Source organism: Lepidochelys kempii, chromosome 1, assembly GCF_965140285.1.
Source record: "Lepidochelys kempii isolate rLepKem1 chromosome 1, rLepKem1.hap1, whole genome shotgun sequence".
NCBI classification, from domain to species: domain Eukaryota; kingdom Metazoa; phylum Chordata; order Testudines; family Cheloniidae; genus Lepidochelys; species Lepidochelys kempii.
Window position 1 is genome coordinate 243,441,604 of NC_136380.1, and position 25,050 is coordinate 243,466,653.

The 25,050-nt window shown below is 45.3% G+C and overlaps 1 protein-coding gene across 2 annotated transcripts in view; it reads right to left on the reverse strand.

Moving 5' to 3' along the window:
• B4GALNT3 (beta-1,4-N-acetyl-galactosaminyltransferase 3) overlaps nucleotides 1-25,050 on the reverse strand; it is a 98,527-nt gene that overhangs the window by 54,431 nt on the left and 19,046 nt on the right. The gene's annotated exons all lie outside the window — the stretch shown is intronic.

Consider the following 25,050-nt stretch of genomic DNA (forward strand, 5'->3'; position numbering starts at 1 on the left):
ACTGACCCAACCTCACATCACACCACGCATGCAGTGGGCAGGAGAACATGCACTAACTTAGGGCATGGCTACACTTGCAGATGTAGAGCGCTTTGAGTTAAACCCGCCTTTGGAGAGCGCAGTAGGGAAAGCGTTGCAGTCTGTCCACACTGATAGCTGCAAGCGCATGGGCGTGGCCACATTTGCGGCACTTGCAGTGGCATTGGGAGCGGTGCATTATGGGCAGTTATCCCAGCATGCAAGTGACTGCAACATGCTTTTCAAATGGGGGGGTGGCGGCGGTGGAGTGTGACAGGGCGTGTGTTGTGTGTATGTGGGGGGAGAGAGAGTGGGTTTTTGGGGGGCTGAGAGCATGTCAGTGTGCTGTCTTGTAAGTTCAGATGCAGAAGACCTCCCTCCCCCTCCCCGCCTCTCTCTCACACACACAGCATTCCACACTAATAGCTTGCTTTGTCTCGGAGCAGATAAGCAGTCGGCTGTCAGAAACAGAGCTTCAAAGGGCATATCCGCATTCCTGCAGCGATTCAAAAACAATGACAAGAGTGGCCATTTGACTTAAGGGGATTATGGGACGTTTCCGGAGGTTGATCAGAGCGCAACAATGCAATACCTCATTCACACTGGCACCATGGCTCTCAGCAAACGTTATTCCACTTGCCAAGGTGGAGTACCAGCAGCGTTGTAGCTGTGGACTCAAAGCGCTCTACGTGCCTTGCCAGTGTGGACGGGTAGTGAGCTAGGGCACCCGGGGCTCCTTTACTGCGCTGTAACTCGCAAGTGTAGCCAAGCCCTTTGTTTTGCTTGTAACCTTTAAGCTGGACCTCAAGAAAGGTATTCTTGGTGCTTAATCCTTGTAGTTGCTCTTTTAAAATCTAGCAATAACCTGAGTTCCCAGATGTATTTTCTTTCCTTTTTTTGTTTAATAAAATTTACCTTTTTTAAGAACAGGATTGGATTTTTGTGTTTTAAGAAGTTTGTGCACATGTTTAATTAGCTAGTGGTAACAGCTGATTTCCTTCTTTTTTTTCTTTTTCCCCTTTCTCAGCTCTTCCCTGGAGGAGGCGTGAAAGGGCTTGAGGGTACCCCACAGGAAGGAATTCCCAAGTGTGCCTTTCTGGGCTCTCAAAGGGGTTCTGCACTTGGGTGGTGGCAGCATATACCAATCCAAGGTCAGAGAAAAGTTGTAACCTTGGAAATAATACAAGCCTGGAGTGGCAAGTATTAATTTTTAGAGTACTTGCAGACCCCCACCTTCTGCACTCAAAGTGCCAGAGTGAGGAATTAGCCTTGATAGATACGATCAAAAAATCACTCCAGAGTGGAGATGGCTGTGATATGGATTCTATGTGATTACAAATTCCAGTTAATAAAATGTACAGGCACAAAGGAGTGAGCCCATGCCCCCAGATCAGAATCAGAGTGACACTCATATGTTTACAGAGATTCAAGAAGCTGCAAAATCTGCTTAGACTACAAGGAAATCAGCAGAAACCCTCCCATTTCTGCTGTGCACAGGATTCTGCAAACCCCCTTGTTGGTCTTGCTCATGCAAAGATCACAAGCTGTAAACAGTTTGCATTTGTGCAAACACAAATCCCTCCATTCGACTAAGCTCAAACACCTGCATTCATGGGTCTGGTTCATTGCTTGCAAGTTTGTAGGTCCCCAGTGCCTGTGAATTTGTGAGAGTCTGTAGGATCCTTCCATTGTTAATGTATAACCAAACTATTACTAAAATCAGACTAGGGTACTGCACGTAGGAATAAAGGTGATAAAAAAAAAGCTTTAAACAAACAATATACACAGACAGCATCAGTTCCAGAGTTACACTCCAATCTACTCCCCAGGTGGGAGCTCACTGCTGTTATTATAGGTTTCAGAGTAACAGCCGTGTTAGTCTGTATTCGCAAAAAGAAAAGGAGTACTTGTGGCACCTTAGAAACTAACCAATTTATTGAGCATAAGCTTTCATGAGCTACAGCTCACTTCATCGGATGCATACAGTCTGTGATCTTGGTCCTGACCTAGGTGGAGTGCTGCTTTTGGGTCAGGACCAAGATCACAGACTGTATGCATCCGATGAAGTGAGCTGTAGCTCACGAAAGCTTATGCTCAAATAAATTGGTTAGTCTCTAAGGTGCCACAAGTACTCCTTTTCTTTTTGTTATTATTATGTAGCAATAGAGAACACATTACTGTGGCAAGAAGCCCAAAGATAGCCCAGTGTCTAGAGAACTAGCTTAGGCTGCAGAAGACCTGGGTTCAATTCCAGCTCTATCAAAAAATTCCTTAGTGTCTGTGTGTGTCACAGTTCTCAATCTATAAAATGGGGATAGAGAGGTGGGTATTATGAGGTTAAAGATTCTGAGATGTAAGGATGATGGAGTCTGACCTCAATGTATGAGGCTTCAGAACATGTTATAGTGAACTTGTATTTGCAAGGTCAGACCAATGCAAGAACTGCACACACAGTTACACCTGGGACAGAAAAGATTGCAGGCTGTTGCATTCTTACTTTGTGCTGTTCACGTTTTTCACATAAAGGTGTTAATGTGCCTTGCTTCAAAACAGTTATGGCCATATGACAAAGCTACTCTGTCATGGGCTGTTGCTTCCTAATTGCTCGGGTCAACCTGATATGCTTTCAAGTTTGATTTCAGTGTGCCTTTATATCCTTTGTACTGTACTTTGTACAGGAGACCGGGTGCCTTGCTTTAGCTGATCATAAAACATGGCCTTGGATATCCTCAAATCAGCCATATGAACGAGATGCCCAGACCAATGTAGCTGAGCTTTTATGAGCATGTTTGAATGCCAGACATCTGTCAATGATTAAGGATTACGATATTGTAACTCTTGTCCCCACAATTTAACCCTGCAAACAGACCAAAGTCAGCACATATGGAACTGGTCAAGTTTCTTAATGTGGTGCCACATGGGGCACTCAGGTACTACGGTGATGGGGGCCCTAGCCCTACAAGATAGAGATAGAGTGTCCAAGCTGAGCACTGCTGTCAATCACAACTCCATTGGGTTACAGTGATCATTGCAAAGAAAGAACAATAGCATTCCTAATAGGGGCCTCTCCTGCAAGAGGGAACTAGATACATTCATGGAGGATAGGTCCAGCAACGGCTATTAGCCAGGATGGGCAGGGATGGTGTCCTTTGCCTCTGTTTGCCAGAAGCTGGGAATGGGTGACAGGGGATGAATCACTTGATGATTACCTGTCTGTTCATTCTCTTTGGGGCATCTGGCATCAGCCACTGTCGGAAGACAGGATACTGGGCTAGATGGAACTTTGGTCTGATCTAGTATGGCCGTTCTTGTGTAAAGTTAGGGGTGAAATTCATCCCTATGCAAAAGGGTCTCTCAACCACTTAAGTCTCCAAACCAGCAGCGCCTCTGCACCCGGGTGAATTTCACATTAAAAGAGTAGAATCCAAAACTAGGAAGAAATACTTAATGGGAGACTGAAGGGCGAAGTAGAGTCTATAAATGTAAAACTCACTGATCATTTAAGAACATCACACTATTTTCATTATTATCAGCATTCAGTTTGAATTGGAAGTGCAAATGGTTTGTGTAGCTCCGAGCACAAACAAACAAACAAAAAAACATACCACACCAAAAAGAGGAAGTAAAATCTGCCTGGAGAAATATAGGAATTTGTTTGTTTTTGTATAGAAACTCATACAAAAAGTGGAAATCCTGTCAAACACCATGAACATAAGTGAAACCCAGATTGTGTAAAGTCAGGATGGAAATGAAATGTAAAAAGAGAAAAGGTAACAAATTAAAAAATAACCCAAGATATTTAGGATGGCATTTTAAAAAGGTGTTAGGCAGCTAATTCATGGTATAAGAACTTCTAAAGAATAGAATAATCTTTTAAGACTGCAATAAACTGACCTTTTTCCCAGTTCACAAAGGACTCACTGCCACACCCAGAGTCTTTTTCCAGGCAGTTTAAATTTCACAACATAGGCACAATTAACAAAACCAGTTCCTCAGCTCATCCTGGGCTACAGCTGCTAGGGGATTTTCCCCTATACTTCTCACCCTTCTTGCTTCAGGGTTTCCTGCAGGAATCTTCCGTGCTCTATTCACTGAGCACTACCACTAGGGCTTTCTCCATGGAAGCCTTTTTTCCTTAGCAGGTTCCCACTCCCTCCCATCCCTGGGGACTCTGGCAGCCTCTCCCAGGGGATTTCCACCTACTGCTAGTTCTTGTAGCTCTCGAACTCACCACATCTCCATCTCATTGGATTTGTCCTCCATAACCCCCGGTGTCCGTTTTTAAACCTGAGGTCAGCTGACCCATCACAGGTGTGCTGGCCCTGCTCCATCTTGAAGGAGTCAGTCACCCAGCCTAAAAGAATTATAGAATTATAGAATCATAGAGATGTAGCGCTGAAAGGGATCTTGAGACGTCACCAAGTCCAGTCCCTTGTGCTGAGACAGGACCAAATAAACTTAGACCATCCCTGACAAGGTTTGTCCAACCTGTTATCAAAAACCTCTAGTGATTGGGGATTCCACCACCTACCTTGGAAGCTTATTCCAGAGCTTTAACTATCCTTATAGTTAGAAAGCTTTTCCTGACATGTAACGTACATCTCCCTTGGAGATTAAGCCAATTACTTCTTGTCCTACTTTCACTGGTCATAAAACAATTTATCACAGTCCATAAAATAGGGACATTGGCTTCTGCAGCTAACTCATAGAATATCAGGGTTCGAAGGGACCTCAGAAGGTCATCTAGTCCAACCCCCTTGCTCAAAGCAGGACAAATCCCCAATTTTTGCCCCAGATCCCTAAATGGCCCTCTCAAAGATTGAACTCACAACCCTGGGTTTAGCAGGCCAGTGCTCAAACCACCCTATTTATAACAGCCCTTAGCAGATTTGAAGACTGTCGTCAGATCCCCCCTCAGCCTTTTTTTCCTCAAGACTAAACATGCCCCGTTGTTTTTTTAACCTTCCTTTGTAGGTCAGATTTTTTTCAACCTTTTTCATTTTTGTTGTTCTTCAGTTTGTCCACATCTTTCGTAAGTCGTGGTGCCCAGAACTGGACATTGTAACTCTCCAGCTCAAGAGAAACACATCTAGGATGATCTGTGTATCAGTAAAGAGAAAGGAGGGAGTAGTCACTATTGTGGGTTTTCGTGTGACACTGGCAAGGTCAAGCTCTGAGAACTGGGAGAACACATGCCTGGAACACATGATCACTCTGAATCGGTGAGAAAGCTGTATGTGGCATGCTTTATGATGCTGAGGGGCAAAGAGGGAAATTAATGAGGGTAAGGAGTTTGTTAGGGGTTAAATACATTATTTTTAGGCTTGGCACAATTAGATTTTTATTTTTTTATAATTTTGATAGATAATATCAATGTTTATTTTTAAGCATTTTTTCAATTTTTATCAATTTAAAATTTCACAATTGAGGGAAATTATGAGGGGGCCAGAGAGTGATTATTTAATGACAGTAGACACTGAGATTCAAAAATGTAAAGCTTTATAAATGTAAAGCTTTGTTAAAACACAAATTGTAACATCATATGTCAAAATATATGAAGTAAATATCCTTAAATCCAACTCTAATAAGTTCTCAAACAGAATTTTTCTTGCTTTGCCTATCTGTAAGCTTTGATTATCATCAATGGAAATATTGTTTCGTTGATTTGTATGCATATGGTATAATGGATGTTTACGGACCTTTACAGATTAAAATCTGTTCCTTTCAAGCCTAAATTATTTTCCTCATTCAATATTATTTGAGATGATGGAGAAACTCCTCTTCTGAGGACACTTTGTTTGGGAAACCAAGAATGCTACCCTGACATAGACTGAAGTCTTGATGAAGGAAGTTAAGAAGAAACTCGAGATTCTCAAAATGTAGGACCAGATTATTGTTATCTGAGAGTTCTCAGGGAGATCAAATGTGAAATAGCAGAGATACCAAGGAGGACATGCAATATGAAGCAGCAACTGTTCCCAAAGGCAGGAAAGACAAATGAGTATAACACTCAGAGAAATAGAACCTGATAGGGTAAAACCAGAACAGTTTATGTGGGGAGAAACTGTGTCCTTAGTCTAAGCTGTGGCAGTGCTTTGGAAAAGTTAGTAGAGAATGCTGACCCAGTGGACACAGTTTACTTGGATTTGCACAAAGCTTTTAATAAAGACCCTCATATAAGCCTGTTATTAAAGAAAATAAATATCCAAGGATAAAAGGGGAAATATTGTCAGAGGTTAAAAACTGGCTAAATCACATGCAAAAAACCCTTTGTTAACATGGAGTTAAGGTTGCTGGCATTCAGCAGTGTGCCCTGAGCTCCTCATGCCCTTCCAGAATTACAGTGTTTAATTCCCAAAACTCAAACACTGACAAACACTGTCAGGAAATGTTAAGATACCCTTGCAAGACAATTACTGGTACAAGAAAAAACAAAACATCAAAATACCAGGAAGTATGGGGTTAAAGCAGGGTGGGCAAACTTTTTGGCCCGAGAGCCACATCGGGGTTGCAACACTGTATGGAGGGCTGGGTAGGGAAGGCTGTGCCTCTGTAAACAGCCTGGCCCCTGCCCCCTATCCGCCCTCTCCCACTTCCCGCCCCCTGACTGCCCCCCTCAGAACTCCTGACCCATCCAACCCCCCCGCTCCTTGTCCCCTGACCGCCCCCTCCTGAGACCCCCTCCCTAACTGCCCCCCCTGGGACCCCACCCCCTACCCGGTATGGAGGGCCGGGTAGGGAAGGCTGTGCCTCTGCAAACAGCCTGGCCCCCGCCCCCTATCTGCCCCCTCCCACTTCCCGCCCCCTGACTGCCCCCCTCAGAACCCCTGACCCATCCAACCCCCCTGCTCCTTGTCCCTTGACCGCCCCCTCCCACTTCCCGCCCCCTGACTGCCCCTCTCAGAACTCCCGACCCATCCAACCCCCCCGTTCCTTGTCCCCTGACCACCCCCTCCCGGGATCCCCCATCCGTAATCGCCCCCCCAGAACCCCACCCCCATCCAACTCCCCCACTCCCTGTCCCCTGACTGCCCCGACCCCTATCCACACGCCCGCCCCCTGACAGGCCCCCCGGGACTCCCGACCCATCCAAACCCCCCCATTCCTTGTCCCCGACCGCCCCCTCCCAGGACCCCCATACTGAACTGCCCCCCAGGACCTTACCACCTATCCAATGCCCTCTGCTCCCTGCCCCCCCCTCCTGGGACCCCCTGGAGCCCTGCCCCCTATTCAAGCCCCCCTGCTCCCTGTCTCCTGACCACCCCCCCGAACCTCCGCCCCATCCAACCACCCCCTGTCCCCTGACTGCCCCCTGGGACCTCCTGCCCTTTATCCAACCCCCCCACCCTCTTACCATGCCACTTATTGGAAAGCCTCGGAGGTGGGCGGGTGCAAGCTGTGCTGTCCACATGGCGGCGTGACTGCTGGGGAGGGGGGACAGCGGGGGAGGAGCCTGGGGTTAGCCTCCCCAGCCGGGAGCTCAGGGGCGGGGCCTGTGCGCTGGATGTGGCCCGTGGGCCGTAGTTTGCCCACCTCTTGATTAAGGTGACTATTCACACACTACACTGCATGATGCCACCCCATAACAGAAATCAGATGATTTCAAACAACAGTAGCTTCTCACAGTGGGGAGAAGTTAATAGTGGGGTATAGGGTTGCCAACTTTCTAATTGAAGAAAACCAAACACCCTTGCCCTGCCCCCACCACTTCCTCAAGGCCCCGCCCTTCCCGCCCCTTCTCTGAGAACCCGCCCCCTGATCACTCCATTCCCCCCTCCCTTCATTGCTCGCTCTCTCTCACCCTCGCTCACTTGTTCATTTTCACCGGGCTGGGTAGGGGCTTGGGATGCAGGGGGGTGAGGGCTCCGGCTGGGGGTGTGGGCTCTGGGTTGGGGCCAGGGATGGGGGGTTTGGGGTTCAGGAGGGAGCTCCGGGTTGGGGCCAAGGGATTTGGAGTGTGGGATGGGGCTCAGGGCTGGGGTGCAGGATGGAGTTCAGGTTGCGGGCTCTGGGTGGTGTTGACCTCAGGCAGCCCCAGTATTTCCCAGGGACGGAGGAAGTCTGCGCAGCTCCCGGGAAGCGGCGGCATGTCTCTCCGGCTCCTAGGTGGAGGGCTGGCCAGGGGAATCTGCACGCTGCCCCCGCCCACAGACGCTGGCCCTGCAGCTCCAACTGGCCGCGGTTCCAAGCTAATGAGAGCTGCGGAGCCGGTGTTCGGGGTGGTGCCTGCGGGCGGGGGCAGTATGTGGAGACCCCCTGGCCACCCCTCCGCCTAAGAGCTGGAGAGACATGCCGGCCAATTCCCAGAAGCCGTACGGAGCCTGCTGGCCCCACTGCAGCCAACCAGACATTTAGTGGCCCAGTCAGCTGTGCTGACCGGAGCCACCAGGGTCCCTTTTCAAACGGGTGTTCCAGTCGAAAACGGTATGCCTGGCAACCCTACGGGGTATCCTGGTGCACTGTTTCAGTGGCAGTATTATTTTACGTGTGTATTAATTAGAGATTGATTAACAGGTTGGATTCAAAGTCCACTGAAGCCAATGAGAGTCTTTCCATTAATTTTAGATGGCTTTGGATCAGGCTCTAAAATGGATACCTCCCTTGAATTCAAACTCACCTCTATGGTTTAGGTTCCAATTTCAAATCAGAAGGATACTGTTTTCTGGTTTGGGTTTGAATGTGGCCAAACTCTCCCAAGAATATTTTAGCATATAACAACAGGGAATCTCATTTCATCAGTTGAGACTGCCTGAAATTTTATGGAAATACCTCCTGAGATTTTGACCCCACCAAATCTGAACCCAAAGTGCCAAACCTAAATCTAATCTGGATCCACCTATAAACTCCACCTCTTTGGAAGGAATTATTGTCCCAGTCATCAGCATGTAAAACATTGCCTCAAATTGCACATTGCTATTTGTGCACTTTCATCTCCCTGTGAAGCATCAGGTATTGGCCACTGGCAGAGGCAGGTAACCATGCAAGCTGGTTTGGTGGTTTGATCTGCTATAGGAAATCGTAGGTTCCTTTGCACTCACCCTCTTAAAAACATAATAGACCTCTCACACAGCATAGGAGTCAAGAGCTCTTCCAAACTCATAGACAGATGGCACAGAATCAGAATTCTCACACACAAATCAGGCCGCTCGCCCTCCCCATTCTGACACCCTGCCTCAGAGGGAACATACATTCCATAGTGGAAAGGACCACACCATAGACACTGAGTTCTTGGATCCCTTTACCAGGTTTATTTATATAGCCCAGAGTTGCCATGGAGAAGAACATTATTATGTAAAGGAAACTCTCTTTATAAAGCTCTTATTCAATGGCAACAGAATGCCAAAACATGAACTTTTTTCATATTGTTATGCCTCCTCCTGCTGTGCTAACTTCCACCTAGCATCCTGCTCAAGGGCTCAAGCCTGCCTATAAGACACTTATGGCAAAGTTCTTCCAAGGAATGAAACTAATCAGATTCTACAGAAATTACCCTAAAACCTGTAGCATTCACTAGATAATTGTCTCCTTTTGATAGGTGTTTTATCCATTCCATAGAAGTGATATAATTCTCTATTAAACTCCATAGGGTGGTTCAAAGAAAGTTACCACTTTCAATTAAATTCTATAGGAATTTTCCATCTGAAGAGGAAGAGGGTCTCTTATTGTGTGATTCCAGGCCAGTAGGTGCCTAACAGATTCACAGCTTTTAGGGCCAGAAGAGACCATTATGATCATCTTCCTATTGACTGTATATCACTGCCAGAGAATGTCACACACTGCCTCCTACGTCAACCCCAGTACAAGAGTATTAGGATTAAAACCTTGCAGTGGCACTGTCAGCCTCACGTACTGGCTCTGACAGAGGACATTTACAGCCTCACCTGAGATTTCATCCAAAAGCTGCTTCTGACCTTTATGGAAAAGTCCAATAGAATTTAACAAGACCATGATCAACTGTCCATACAATTCTAGAGCAGGGATATAATTCCCTAAGACACTCTACAGGTCGGTTCTAGAAAGTCTATAGGAAGGCAGTCATTCTCTTTTAAATTCTATGGGTTCTTAGAGTAATTTCTAATGAACCCTTTTGATTCTATCCCTGTTCAATTCCACTTGACTTTTCCATAAGGGGAAATTTATAAACCCTTATACAAATTAACCACCCTGTTAATAGATCAATTTCTAATTACTTCTGCACAGGCTGAATGAGGAAGAAGGCAGTAGCCTGTTTATTACCTTTTTCATGTGAACCCCATGGGACAAGCCATTAACCATCTTTCCCCAAGTGCCAATCAGGTATGCACTCATGAAGCTCCAGGTACATTTAACTGGAAACAACAGAGCTTCAGACCTCAGTGCTGACTGCCCATAAATGCATGATGTAACTGACGTGTTACGTATTGTTATACAGCAATGAATTCTTACACTACAACTCTTTCTGGGATGAAGGTGACGCCATAACTTTCTAACATCCACAAATAGTCCATTGCAGTTTACACAATGATTACTTGCTAAATCCATTCATGTTCAGCGCACTGACACTCCTAAGGTACTCTGCAGATCCTGAAGGACAAACAGCATTTGTGCGAGTAAACTGTCCCACTCATGTCAATGGGTTGGTAACTCTGAAACCCAACATTTACAATTAAAGAGTGGAAAACTGCCTAAGTGACTTAGGAGCACAAATCCCATTGGAAGGCACTGGGACTTGTGTGCTGAAGTCCCATAGGAGCTTTTGAAAATCCCACCCTAAAATGGCAACATTGTGCTGATTGGTTTTTCCAGAAGCATCAAGCTACAGTAGCTCTCCCAAAATGCTAAACTACCTGCCAGATCTTTTCAGGTTCCAAGTATCGCAACTGCTCTCTCCCCAGCTGTCAAAATATCCAGCTTCACCCCTGACAACTTTCAGACACAGTTAACAATACAAGAATCTGCAGCACATTAAACACTGAAAATGTGGGGATAGTGTCTAATAAATTTCATTTACTATCAAAATAAATTCCACAAGGGTTACTGGACTAAGTGTATTATTCTTGTTCTTAATTTATTCATGAAAACCTTTTATATTTCACTTAAATGATGCTGCCACAGAATTTTCAGAATGCCAAGGGACTGAGGAATCTTGTTGAGGAATTTGGGCCCAGCTTGCTGTGGAGTACACAGGGTCTAGCCTATTATATTGTGCAATATATACAGACTACATTACTACAGCCTATATACAACAGCCGAAGTGGTGAAATTAGACTATCCCATTACCTGTGAACTTACCCACATAAAAAAGTTCAAAATGTGGGTGCAATCCACTACTGTGTGCTAGAAAGGTAAGACAAAATCATCTGCTTATGTCAGGCCAGATGCCTTGCTGGTGTAAACTGGTGTAAGCTCCTTGACTTCAATGGAACTATGCCAATTTAAACCAGGGCAAGATCTGGCCCATATTACGAAATGCATTCCGCACTGCTTCAAGGATTATTCAATGAGTCTCCCTTAGAAATAGATGGTAATCAGAGGTGTACACTACGCGTCTTATTTCCTAATTTCCCAGATCAGCTGTGCTGGTTGATAGAGTTGTGTCAGATATTTTCTAAGAATCAGTTTACTTCACAACTGTGACACAAGCCATTACTGATGTCAACAGTATCTCCATTTTGGTGATGAATGGTGCTCCCAGCTCTGCACTATGTGAAAAAAGGTCTGTATAAGACAACCTAATATTCAGACAGCCTAAATGCAGCCCAGGTCACGTGCAGTACATACATCATGGGCTAAATTCAGAGCTGAATTTGTGTGAATTCGTGTGAAATTCGTGTGAACTGGTGCTACTCTGTAGACTGCCGTGGAGATGCACTGGTTCACCACTCCACTAGTTTAGTTGGCGACATTTAGCATATTGATTTTCCAATAGCACACAAAGTGTTGCTTCAATTAAGGCAGTATTTAAACATGGAAAGATAGATCAGCCATTTCTTCTTGATCCAGTGCCTCTAGTCAAATGCTGGAATATGTGGTTCAAAGCAGTGAAACATTACAGAGTATTTGGACACTTGCAAGGATGTCGTGAAGCAAAACTTGCTACAACTGATGCTCACAGCCCCGAATGTTCTAAGGCTACTCCCTTAGCTGCAGCATAGATGTAATTTGCAGCTTGTATCGGCACACCCATGCTAGCATTCATCTAGCTAGCACAGCTACATATAACCGTGAGGATGCAGTTGTGCAGGAGTCAGTGTGGGCTGCACACCTGGTCTCCCAGGCATGCATTTGCATTGTTAGCCTGCGCTGAAATCTACACCTCATTGCTATTTTTAGTGAGTGAGCTAGATTAAAACTAGCATGGGTAGGTCTGCACAAGCTGCAAATGACCTCTGGTTTTAGCATAGCTATAGCCTAAGTTTGATACAAAAGGATACTGGTTTGATGATATTGCTTTCACAGCAGTGAATGCAGAGTCAGTCACTTCAAAGCCAAAGTGATGGGCCTGGTATAAGAACCCACATAGAACAGAAAAGAAACAGAAACTCACTGTGGAATTTAAAAGGTGCTCTGTATTCAGCCATCTAATATACATTCATATACCAGATCTCCTGCACTGGTCAAACCTGAAGTGATGAAGTGCACACAACAGCATCAAGTTGCTAGACAGAGGTGTACTATAGAGGTCTGAGCACAGGTGTGGGAGCCAGATATTCTCAAATTCTAATCCCAGCTCTGATACTCCTGCTTTGCCCCCTTCTACAGAGAAAGAACAGGAGTACTTGTGGCACCTTAGAGACTAACAAATTTATTAGAGCATAAGCTTTTGTGGGCTACAGCCCACTTCATCAGATGCATTCAGTGGAAAATACAGTGAGGAGATTTATATACACAGAGAACATGAAACAATGTGTGTTACCATACACACTGTAAGAAGAGTGATTAGGTAAGGTGAGCTATTATCAGCAGGAGGGCGGGGCAGGAGGGGGCAGGATTTTGTAGTGATAATCAAGGTGGGCCATTTCCAGCAGTTGACAAGAACATCTGAGGAAGAGTGGGGGGGGGGGGGTGGAATAAACATGGGGAAATAGTTGTACTTTGTGTAATGATCCATCCACTCCCAGTCTTTATTCAAGCCTACATTAATTGTATCCAGTTTGCAAATTAATTCCAATTCAGCAGTCTCTCGTTGGAGTCTGTTTTTGAAGTTTCTTTGTTGAAGAATTGCCACTTTTAGGTCTGTAATCAAGTGACCAAAGAGATTGAAGTGTTCTCCAACACTAACCCAGGAACCTATCCTTGCAACAAAGCCCGTTGCCAACTGTGTCCACATATCTATTCAGGGGACACCATCATAGGGCCTAATCACATCAGCCACACCATCAGAGGCTCGTTCACCTGCACATCTACCAATGTGATATATGCCATCATGTGCCAGCAATGCCCCTCTGCCATGTCCATTGGCCAAACTGGACAGTCTCTACGTAAAAGAATAAATGCACACAAATCAGATGTCAAGAATTATAACATTCATAAACCAGTCAGAGAACACTTCAATCTCTTTGGTCACTCGATTATAGACCTAAAAGTGGCAATTCTTCAACAAAAAAACTTCAAAAACAGATTCTAATTCCAATTCAGCACTCTCTTCTTGATTTGCAAACTGGATACAATTAACTTAGGCTTGAATAAAGACTGGGAGTGAATGGGTCATTACACAAAGTACAACTATTTCCCCATGAAGAAAAGGAGTACTTGTGGCACCTTAGAGACTAACCAATTTATTTGAGCATGAGCTTTCGTGAGCTACAGCTCACTTCATCGGATGCATACCGTGGAAACTGCAGCAGACTTTATATATACACAGAGAATATGAAACAATACCTCCTCCCACCCCACTGTCCTGCTGGTAATAGCTTATCTAAAGTGATCATCAGGTGGGATTTCCAGCACAAATCCAGGTTTTCTCACCCTCCACCCCCCCACACAAATTCACTCTCCTGCTGGTGATAGCCCATCCAAAGTGACAACTCTTTACACAATGTGCATGATAATCAAGTTGGGCTATTTCCTGCACAAATCCAGGTTTTCTCACATCCCTCCCACCCCCATACACACACAAACTCACTCTCCTGCTGGTAATAGCTCATCCAAACTGACCACTCTCCAAGTTTAAATCCAAGTTAAACCAGAACATCTGGGGGGGGGGCGGGGGGTAGGAAAAAACAAGAGGAAACAGGCTACCTTGCATAATGACTTAGCCACTCCCAGTCTCTATTTAAGCCTAAAGTAATAGTATCCAATTTGCAAATGAATTCCAATTCAGCAGTTTCTCGCTGGAGTCTGGATTTGAAGTTTTTTTGTTTTAAGATAGCGACCTTCATGTCTGTGATTGTGTGACCAGAGAGATTGAAGTGTTCTCCGACTGGTTTATGAATGTTATAATTCTTGACATCTGATTTGTGTCCATTTATTCTTTTACGTAGAGACTGTCCAGTTTGACCAATGTACATGGCAGAGGGGCATTGCTGGCACATGTTTATTCTCCCACCCCCTTCCTCAGACGTTCTTGTCAACTGCTGGAAATGGCCCACCTTGATTATCACTACAAAGGTCCCCTCCCCCAGCTCTACGGCTGATAATAGCTCACCTTACCTGATCACTCTCCTTACAGTGTGTATGGTAACACCCATTGTTTCATGTTCTCTGTGTATATAAATCTCCTCACTGTATTTTCCACGGAATGCATCCGATGAAGTGAGCTGTAGCTCACAAAAGCTTATGTTCAAATAAATTTGTTAGTCTCTAAGGTGCCACAAGTACTCCTTTTCTTTTTGCAGACACAGACTAACACGGCTGCTACTCTGAAACCATACAAACTGTGAGAGGCTAATTAGTTAAGATGAGCTATTTTCAGCAGAAGAAAAAAACTTTTGTAGTGATAATCAAGATGGCCCATTTAGACAGTTGACAAGAAGGTGTGAGGATACTTAACTTAAGGAAATAGATTCAGTATGTGTAATGACCTAGCCACTCCCAGAATTTCCCTTGTGTTAGGAATCTAGTTTTGAATGAAGGTTTTAGAAACATTTTCTGCAATGTGATTATGCTGAAGGGGTGCATAATATTCAAAACTGATCACTACCTAGTCCTGAATGCTTTAAAAAGGTTTTGCCTTTACAAAAAAAAAACCAAAAAGCTTTGTCTTGTTCACACCTGCCAACATAACAGCATTTGCAGCATTCCCAGTTAGGGCCTTAACCTCCTTGCCTCTCTGTCCTCATCTATACAATGGTGAGAGTAATACTTAATTACCTCCCTCCCTCCCAGGAGTGTTGAGGCTTAAGTAACTCATATTTGTAAAACACTAAAGATGAAAAGCACTAAGAGCCTGATTTACAGTAGGTGCTGAGCATTCAAGGTTTCCACTGACTTGATTTGCAATTGTAAGTAGTCATCATTTTTGAAAAATCAGGCCCCAGATTTTGCGATTCTCATTAATAAAACGAATCAGAGGTTTTCAATGAAATAAATAATGAACTGCAACAAAAATGTGAACAGAGACTGGACAAAGAAGAGTTTTCTCATCCTGGGATGTTTGCATTTCCTATCCATTGCAAGCACTAAAACTTGAAAATGAATCCGCATTGCATGTCATTTCAGTCTTTAACAATGCAGCATGGTCAGAGATTGCAGCTTTCCAGTTCTATGAATCTCAGCACAGGATCAAGGAAATGATGGTCACAGAGTTTTGGTGTGAAGTTAATGTACAGGGTCTGATCATATAGCTACTGTACAATGACCTTATAGAAAGATCCTATACAATTTAATACATAATAATAACTTTATTATTGTCTTTTTGGACCATCCTATAGAATTTCCTAGAGAATTATATCCCCATTATAGAAATGTTAAAGGATAGTTTAAAAGGCTGTAGCAAGGATCTAATTCTCTATTACATTCTGTAAGTTTTCAGAGTAATCTCAATAGAACCCTATGACATTTCTGTGGAGCTCAACTGATTCTTTATTAAATTCTATAGGACTTTTTTTAAGGGCAGGGTACTGTGATAATGATGCAGAAGGGGAAGTTTCTAAGTACAGATAAGTGCTCACTAACCAATGGCACAGAATGAAAGGAGAGACTCTAGGTACCACATAATCATAAAATTATTTGTAAACTAGAAGGAGATCACAGAAGTGCAAAAAAAAAGAAAAAAAATGTGGTTTTTCTCCTGTCTTCAGCACAGTATGCTGGCTGACTAGCCTCTCCCATTGCCTCCAGCACCCTCTCTCTGCTAGCTGCTCTCTACAGTTCTCTTTAACCTCCCAGCATTCTCTGACTCTCCCATTCTTCCCAGTTCTCAGTAGCACTGTTTGTCTGCCCAGCTCACTGTGACCTCTCCTCTCTATTCCCAGCTCTGTGACTCCCACCGGGACTGCAAGGTCTCTGTAAAGCCCCCTCCCTCTCTGCCTCTCTCCTTAAGCATCTCTATGAGCTCAGTCTCCTTTTTAACCATCTCTCAATAAGTTCTGCATGAGCCTTCCAGAGACAAAAGGAAACTCAACACTACAGTATTAATAAGTGATAGCCAGGTCCCCTCATTTCCCTTTCCTCTCCTCTTCTCAGGCAGGCAAGTGATCTGCCTCTGGCAGGGATAACAACAGAAAGCCAGGCCTCCAAACCCAGCCATTTCACTTTCACTCACCACCAGCTGTCCATCCTGCTATGCATGGCCACACAGAAACCTGGGGCATACTGCAGGCTGCAAAACCATCTTCCAGCCAAGTTAGCACCTGAACAGGTGGATAAGTGAACTAGGACTCATCGTGAGCTGTGAAGCAGCCACCAACATCTCACCTGACCAAAAACTGACAACAGGGGTCTGCTTTGGGGCCTAGGTACTACATATCCCCTCTTAATGACTATGACTTGCCGGGAAAACACAGTCAGTCTCTTTTGCCACTTGCCCCAGCCCTGGCAAGAACACAGGACACCCCGGACTACTTGTTGTAAAGTGCAGCCCCAACATGTGCGGAAGGAGGTGGGACTAGAGGTCACTGTGCAGCTAGGGTTAAATGGAGCCCTCAGGATCCTACAGGTACTTGCATTCCCCCTGTCTTTCTGCATCCATCTGTTGTCTCTTGTCTTGTAGTTAGATTGTAATCCCCTTGGAACAGAGACCATCTTTGTGTTCTGTGCTTGTACAGCGCCTAATGCAAGGGGGCCCGGCCCATGACTAAGGGGTGCTACGATGATAGATAGATAGATAAACTTGTGACAGGGGCTCTGGTGAACTTGGAGGTTAGTCGTAGTTACCCTCCCCAATGGACAGCTCCCCCCTCAGCCAATATTGTGCAAACCCCAGGACTCCTCTTCCCATAGCGGAGCACCCAGCCTGCTCACCCGCATCTGACCGAGTGCCTGCTCAATGCCACAGCCCATAAGGGTCTAGTCGGTGCCCTTACTCAGAGCATCCTCATCCAACTGAGCACCCAACCCCTAACCCATGGGTGGCCAACCTGAGCCTGAGAAGGTGCCAGAATTTACCAATGTACATTGCCAAAGAGCCATAGTAATATGTTAGCAGCCCCCCATCAGCTCCCCCACCCCGTTCCCAGCACCTCCCACCCACTGGCAGCTCCGCCAATCAGTGCCTCCTCACACCTCCCAGTCAGCTGTTTCTTGGCCTGCAGGAGGCTCTGGGGGAGGAGCGAGGGCATGGCAGGCTCAGGGGAGGAAGAAGGAAGGGGTGGAGTGGAGGCAGGGCCTGTGGCAGAGCCAGGGGTTGAGCAGTGAGCACCCCCTGGCACATTGGAAAGTTGGCGCCTGTAGCTCCAGCCCCGGAGTCGCTGCCTATACAAGGAGCCGCATGTTAACTTCTGAGGAGCCGCATGTGGCTCCGGAGCCACAGGTTGGCCACCCCTGCCCTAACCCAAGAGAAGGGTCTCACTCAAAAGAGCACCTGGCCAGTGTCCTCACTAAAAGGAGTGCCTACATAGCACTCTCATGCAACAAAGCCCCCCAACTCACTGCCAGCTCAATTTAACCAGGAAAGTTCCATGGAAACGATAAACCAACTGGTCTACTTTCCAATGCTCCTCAGAGAGCTCACCAGATGCTCCCTTGTCCCTCCGCCCCTCTGTGCCCAGCTATCTTGCTTATTAAACCAATTAGACTAAATGACTCATATTGCATCCTTGGGCAAGAAGCTGAGAAAACAGCTAATGAAAGGACAGAACGAAGGGTGAATGAGTTTCATCTAAGTGCAATGTATAACCTCCCTCCTTTCCCTGGTCTCCCAGGCCTTTCCCATCCAAAAATAAAAAGCAACAATTAAACCTCTCTGTAAGATTCTGAAAGCTGTTACTATGACTGAATGTGATGGCAATTAAAAGGCTGCACTGATTCCCTACTGATACCTTGGAAAAACCCGCTCAGAGTCAATGCTAATATGACGTGGGTTATTTATGATCAGGGATTTGTACTTACTAGGGACAAAGAAGTCCTCTTCCCCCCATCAGACAAGAGGTGGCATTAAGGTCTGATCAACCAGTCAGAGCAGTGCTCAGTAAGATATGGGCTCTGCAGACCTCAGCTTGACTCCCTGAAGACATCCGTGCAGCATCAACACCAATGAACAGGCAAGAAGTTGAAGTTGAGAACACCTGCCCAGGAGCCCAATATGTTCACTTTAATCATGCCCTGAGAGACATTAAAATGCACACATAAAATTGACACAACAAAAACATCAAGGGGTTCCACAGTTAGTCTCTCTCAACTGCTTCTTCATCCATTTTTCTCAGTTTCAAAGTCAAAAGAAGTTGTTTTTTTTAACTGCCAATGGCACAAACTGCAACCTGGAATGTGAAAATCAAGCTAGGTGCTTTCTGCTCCTCAATAGTAACAATGTTCATGCCCCAGGCACCCTGTGGTCAATTACCTTACAAACTGCACAGCTGCCTACTTATATTTAACCAGTCGTACAGCTATTAGTGCTGAGTGAATACTTCAAAAATAATCACAAATATTAATTCAAATTTGAAAATGAATTTGCCTGGGTCCTGTTGATGCGCCTGTTGTGTTCGCTTGCCAGAAGTGTTTGTGATTGACTTATACCAGCACAAACAATTGCAAGAGCATAGTTTAAGGCAGGGGTTCTCAAACTTCATAGCACCACGACCCCCTTCTGGCGACAAAAATTACAACATAACCCCAGAAGCAGGGACTGAAGCCTAAGCTCACCTGAGCCCCTCCACCCCAGGTGGGGGGGCCAAAGCCCAAGTGCTTCAGCCCCAGGCAGGGGGCCTGTAACCTGAGCCCCACCCCTCAGGGCTGAACCCTCAGGCTTCTGCTTCTGCCCTGGGCAGTGGGGCTTGGGCTTTGGCCCTGGGCCCCAGCAAGCCTAAGTCAGCCCTGGTAACCCTATTAAAATGGGGTCGGGACCCACTTTGGGGTCCCAACCCACAGTTTGAGAACTGCTATTTAAGGCCAGACTTTTGATTTCTCAGAGAAAACAAAATTTCAATTCACTTTCTACAAGCATTTATATCAGGAACCTGATTCTAAGTGGTTCTTATTCAATCAGGAGACAGAAACAATAGCATCTACCAATCACAACTAACAACACAGATCCTATTTTGTCAAATATTAAAGACATTTGAGAAGATTGTGCTCTGGTCACAAACGTTCCCTAAGCAAAAGACAGGTGAAATGTATTAAATAAATTATTTTTTAAAAATTATATACTCAGCAGTAATAGTTGAACTAAACACAACTCACAGAGACCTGTCTGGGGCTATCAGTTTGCAGATGCTATTCAAGCTCACCCAAGTTTGTCATTTCAATTAGAGATCAATATTGGTGCTTTAACTCCATGTAACAAAGAGTTCTCCCTGAACAGGCATTGCCCGCTCTACACCCTATGTCCATAGATCAGTGGTTCCCAAACTAGGGGCGCTGCTTGTTCCCGAAAAGCCCCTGGCGGGGCGGGCCGGTTTGTTTACCTGCCGTGTCCACAGGTTCGGCCAATCGCGGCTCCAACTGGCCGTGGTTCGCCGCTCCAGGCCAATGGGGGCTGCGGGAAGGGCGGCCAGCACATCCCTCTGCCCATGCCGCTTCCCGCAGCCCCCACTGGCCGAGAACGGCGAACCGTGGCCGGTGGGAGCTGCGATCTGCCGAACGTGCGGATGCAGCAGGTAAACAAACTGGCCTGGCCCCCCAGGGGCTTTCCCTGAACAAGCGGCGCCCCTAGTTTGGGAACCACTGCCATATATAGTGCTCTCCCTGAGCATGCAATGCAAGCCCCTTGCAGGAATTTAGTGTTTATTATCCTGAATCAGATCATTGGTCCAGCCCATCAGATATCCTGGCTTTGGCAGTGCCCAGTTCCAGATGCTTTGGAGGCAGGACAAAACAACCCTCAAGCACCTACAGGAGTATTGCTTTACCTGAAGGAAAAATGTCCTCCTGACCTCACACAGGCAATCAGCTTATACCCTTAAGCACAAGAGCTAATTAGCTCTTATCTTAGTATGCATAGCTGTAAGTGTTATTAGTCATAAAATTATTCAGCCTTCTAAAAAATTCAGCCACAGTATTTGCCTCACTGATCTCCTGTGGCACTGAATTAATGATGTTCAAAATAGTCTACCCATTGCAGGATTGATTTTATTGTAAATTTACTGCTCTTTAAATGGAGAGACTCCATGTTCTTGTGTGATGGGTCAGGGTAAAATGGAGGAGACAGATCAATTTTCAGTGTAGCCTGCGTAATTAAATACCACTTGCAGGCCTGCTCTTAACTCTTCTCATTTCTTGGTTAAATATTCTTGTGAATATCTTCAACCCTTAACTATCTTCGTCGGCCTTCTCTGGTCCTTTTCAAACTCCATTCTATCCTTCTGAATGCTGAAGTGTCCAGAATTAGTCACAGTGCTCCCTACGGGGATGTATCCTTGCCCAACAGAATGTCAGAGTGCAATGAAATCAACGGGGATCCTTCCACTCACTTCAGTGGGCTTTGGATTGGGTCCTAAGCCTCGATCCTACTTGTTTTTTTAATCTGCTGTTGTAAACTAGACAGACAACTTCATCACTTAGTCAACTTTTAATACATAACATATTGAACATAAGAAAGGTCATACTGGGTCAGACTACAGGTCCATCTAGCCCAGTATCCTGTCTTCCGACAGTGGCCAGTGCCAGGTTCCCCAGAGGGAATGAACAGAACAAGTAATCATAAAGTGATCCATCCCAGGTCGCCCATTCCCAGTTTTTGACAAACAGAGGCTAGGGACACCATCCCTGCCAATCCTGGCTAATAGCCACTGATGGACCTATCCTCCATGAATTTATCTAGTTCTTTTTCGAACCGTTATAGTCTTCACCTTCACAACATCTTCTGGCAAGAAGTTCCACAAGTTGACTGTGTGTTGTGTAAAAAAATACTTCCTTTTGTTTGTTTTAAACCTGCTGCCTATTAACTCCATTTGGTGACCCCTAGTTCTTACGTTATGAGAAGAAGTAAATAACACTTCCTTGTTTACTATCTCTATGGGAGTCATGATTTGAGAGACCTCTATCATATCCCCCCTTAGTTGTCTCTTTTCCAAGTTGAAAAGTCCCACTCTTATTAATGGCTCCTCATATGGAAGCCGTTCCATAGCCCTTATAATTTCTGTTACCCTTTTCTGGACCCTTTCCAATTCCAATATATCTTTTTTGAGATGGGGCGACCACACCTGCACGCAATATTCAAGATATGGACAAACCATGGATTTATATAGAGGCAATATGATATTTTCTGTCTTATTATCTGTCACTTTCTTAATGATTCCCAACATTCTGTGCACTTTTTTGACTGCCGCTGCACATTAAGGGGATGTTTTCAGAGAATTATCCACAGTGACTCCAAGATCTCTCTCTTGAATGGTAACAGCTAATTTAGACCCCATAATTTTATTTGGATAGTTGGGATTATGTTTTCCAATGTGCATTACTTTGCAATTATCAACATTGAATTTCATCTGCCATTTTGTTCCCCAGTCACCAAGTTTTGTGAGATCCTTTTGTAGCTCTTCGCAGTCTGCTTGGGACTTAATTATCTTGAGTAGATTTGTATCATCTGCAAATTTTGCCCCCTCGCTGTTTACCCCTTTTTCCAGATCATTTATGAATATATTGAATAGGACTGGTCTCAGTACAGATCCCTGGGAGGCACCACTATTTATCACTTTCAATTCTGAAAACTGATAATTTATTCCTACCCTTTGTTTCCTATGTTTTAACCCAGTGATTCCCAAACTTGTTCCGCTGCTTGTTCAGAGAAAGCCCCTGCAGGGCCGGGCCGGTTTGTTTACCTACCGCATCCGCAGGTTCAGCTGATTGCGGCTCCCAGTAGCTCCAGGCTGCCAGTAATTCCCTCGGCACGCGCTGCTTCCAGCAGCTCCCATTGGCCTGGAGCAGTGAACTGCGGCCACTGGGAGCCGCAATCGGCCGAACCTGTGGACGCAGCAGGTAAACAAACTGGCCCGGCCTGCCAGGGGCTTTCTCTGCACAGGCGGAACAAGTTTGGGAACCACTGTTTTCACCAGTTACCAATCCATGAGAGGACCTTCCCTCTTATCCCATGACAGCTTACTTTGCTTAAGAGCCTTTGGTGAGGGACCTTGTCAAAGGCTTTCTGAAAATCTAAGTATACTATATCCACTGGATTCCCCTTGTCCACATGCTTGCTGACCCCCTCAAAGAATTCTAGTAGATTGGTGAGGCATGATTTCCCTTTACAAAAACCATATTGACTCTTCCTCAACAAATTATGTTCATCTATGAGTCTGACAATTTTGTTCTTTTCTATAGTTTCAACCAGTTTTCCCGGTACTGAAGTCAGGCTTACCATCCTGTAATTGCCAGGATCACCTCTGGAGCCCTTTTTAAAAATTGGCGTCACATTAGGTATAGTCCAGTCATTTGGTACAGAAGCTGATTTAAATGATAGGTTACAAACTACACTTAGTAGTTCTGCAATTTCACATTTGAGTTCCTTCAGAACTCGTGGGTGAATACCATCTAATCCGGTGACTTATTACTGTTTAGGTTATCAATTTGTTCCAAAATCTAGACACCTCAATCTGAAACAATTCCTCAGATTTGTCACCTAAATAGAAGGGCTCAGGTTTGGGAATTTCCCTCACATTCTCAGTCGAGATGACCAATGCAAAGAATTCATTTAGTTTCTCCGCAATGGCTTTATCATCCTTGAGTGCTCCTTTAGCATCTCGATAGTCCAGTGGCTCCCACTGGTTGTTTAGCTGGCTTCCTACTTCTGATGTACTTAAAAAAAAAAAACTGCTATTATTTTTTGAGTCTTTGACTAACTGTACTTCAAATTCTTTTTTGGCCTTCCTAATTATATTTTTACACTTCATTTGCCAGAGTTTATGCTCCTTTCTATTCTCCTCACTAGGATTTAACTTTCACCTTTTAAAGAATTCCTTTTTGTTTCTCACTGCTTCTTTTACTTTGTTGTTTAGTCACAGTGGTACTTTTTTGATTCTCTTACTGTTTTTTAATTTGGGTATACATTTAAGTTAAGCCTCTATTATGGTGTCTTTAAAAGGTTTCCAGGAAGCTTGCAAGGATATCACTTTTGGTGCTGTACCTTTTAATTTCTGTGTAACTAACTTCCTCATTTTTGTGTAGACCCCCTTTCTGAAATTAAATGCTACCATGTTGGGCTGCTGTGGTGTTTTCCCCACCACAGGGATATTAAATTTAATTATATTATAGTCATTATTACCAAGCGGTCCAGCTATATTCACCTCTTGGACCAGATCTTGTGCTCCGCTTAGGACGAAATCAAGAATTGCCTCTCCTCTTGTGGGTTCCAGGACTAGCTGCTCCAAGAAGCAGTCATTTAAGGTGTTCTGCATCCAAACCTGAGGTGACATGTAGCCACTCAATATGAGGATAGTTGAATTCCCCCATTATTATTGAGAGTGTTTTATTTTTATAGCCTCTCTAATCTCCCTCAGCATTTCACAGTCACCCCTGGTCAGGTGGTCGGTAATATATCCCTGCAGCCCAAGCCCTGAAACCTTGAGATGACCCAGCCATGGGTCTTTTACTGCTGTTTAGACGTACCTTTGGAGTCCAGACTCAGGGCCCTGCAGCAGGGATCCTGGAAGCCCTGAGAGCCCCAGCTTGTGCTAGGTTTCTCAGGGCTATAAGGCTCGCTGATATGGAGGTGGGAACTTGGAACCCCTTGCTCTACCCAGGGCTTGGCTCCTATATTCACAGCAGGGAGCCTAGAAGCCCAGCTCCAAATGGGGCTCTCAGGTATTCCAGGTTCCCCGCCAGAAGAATGAACACACATGCGTGCACACACACCCCTACCTTATGTCTATAGTGAATTCCTCACAATTAGGCTTTTTGGCTGAGGTCAAGAGTGGACATGCTTGGATAGGAAGGGAGTTACTACCAGGAAGAGACACTCTCCATGGCATCATCTCCTTGGAAACCTATATGGACTTTCCCAAATTCATGCTGACCTGCCAGCAGTAATTTACATTAACTCCCACTACTCTATGCCTTCAAATCTAACCCCCCCGACAGAAAGCTTTTGAGCCAGGCACTGTTGGATAGGTCATGACAGCAGGTAACAGGGCATCCGATGAGTATCACAGAGGTCTGAGATGCCATGTAGACACTCTGACTCTCTGCATGATCTCCCTATGGATCTGCGATATCCATACGTAAGGAGGGCTGTACCCCTGCTAACTTTGTGGGTGGCAGTATAGCCGCAGAGTTCTAATGTGCTGGGGGAAGTGGGGGTGCTCCCCCCGGCTCCACCCCAGGCCCCGCCCTATTCCACCCCTTCTCCCAAGGACCCAGCCCCACCTGCCTCTTCCTGCCCCGCCTCTTCCCTGCCCCCTCTCCCCAGTGTACCGGCCCTCACTCCTTGCCCCTCCCATCCAGCGCCTCCTGCACACCGCGGAACAGCTGATTGCAGGAGCTGGGAGGCATTGGGAGGGATGGGGAGACACTGACGGGGGG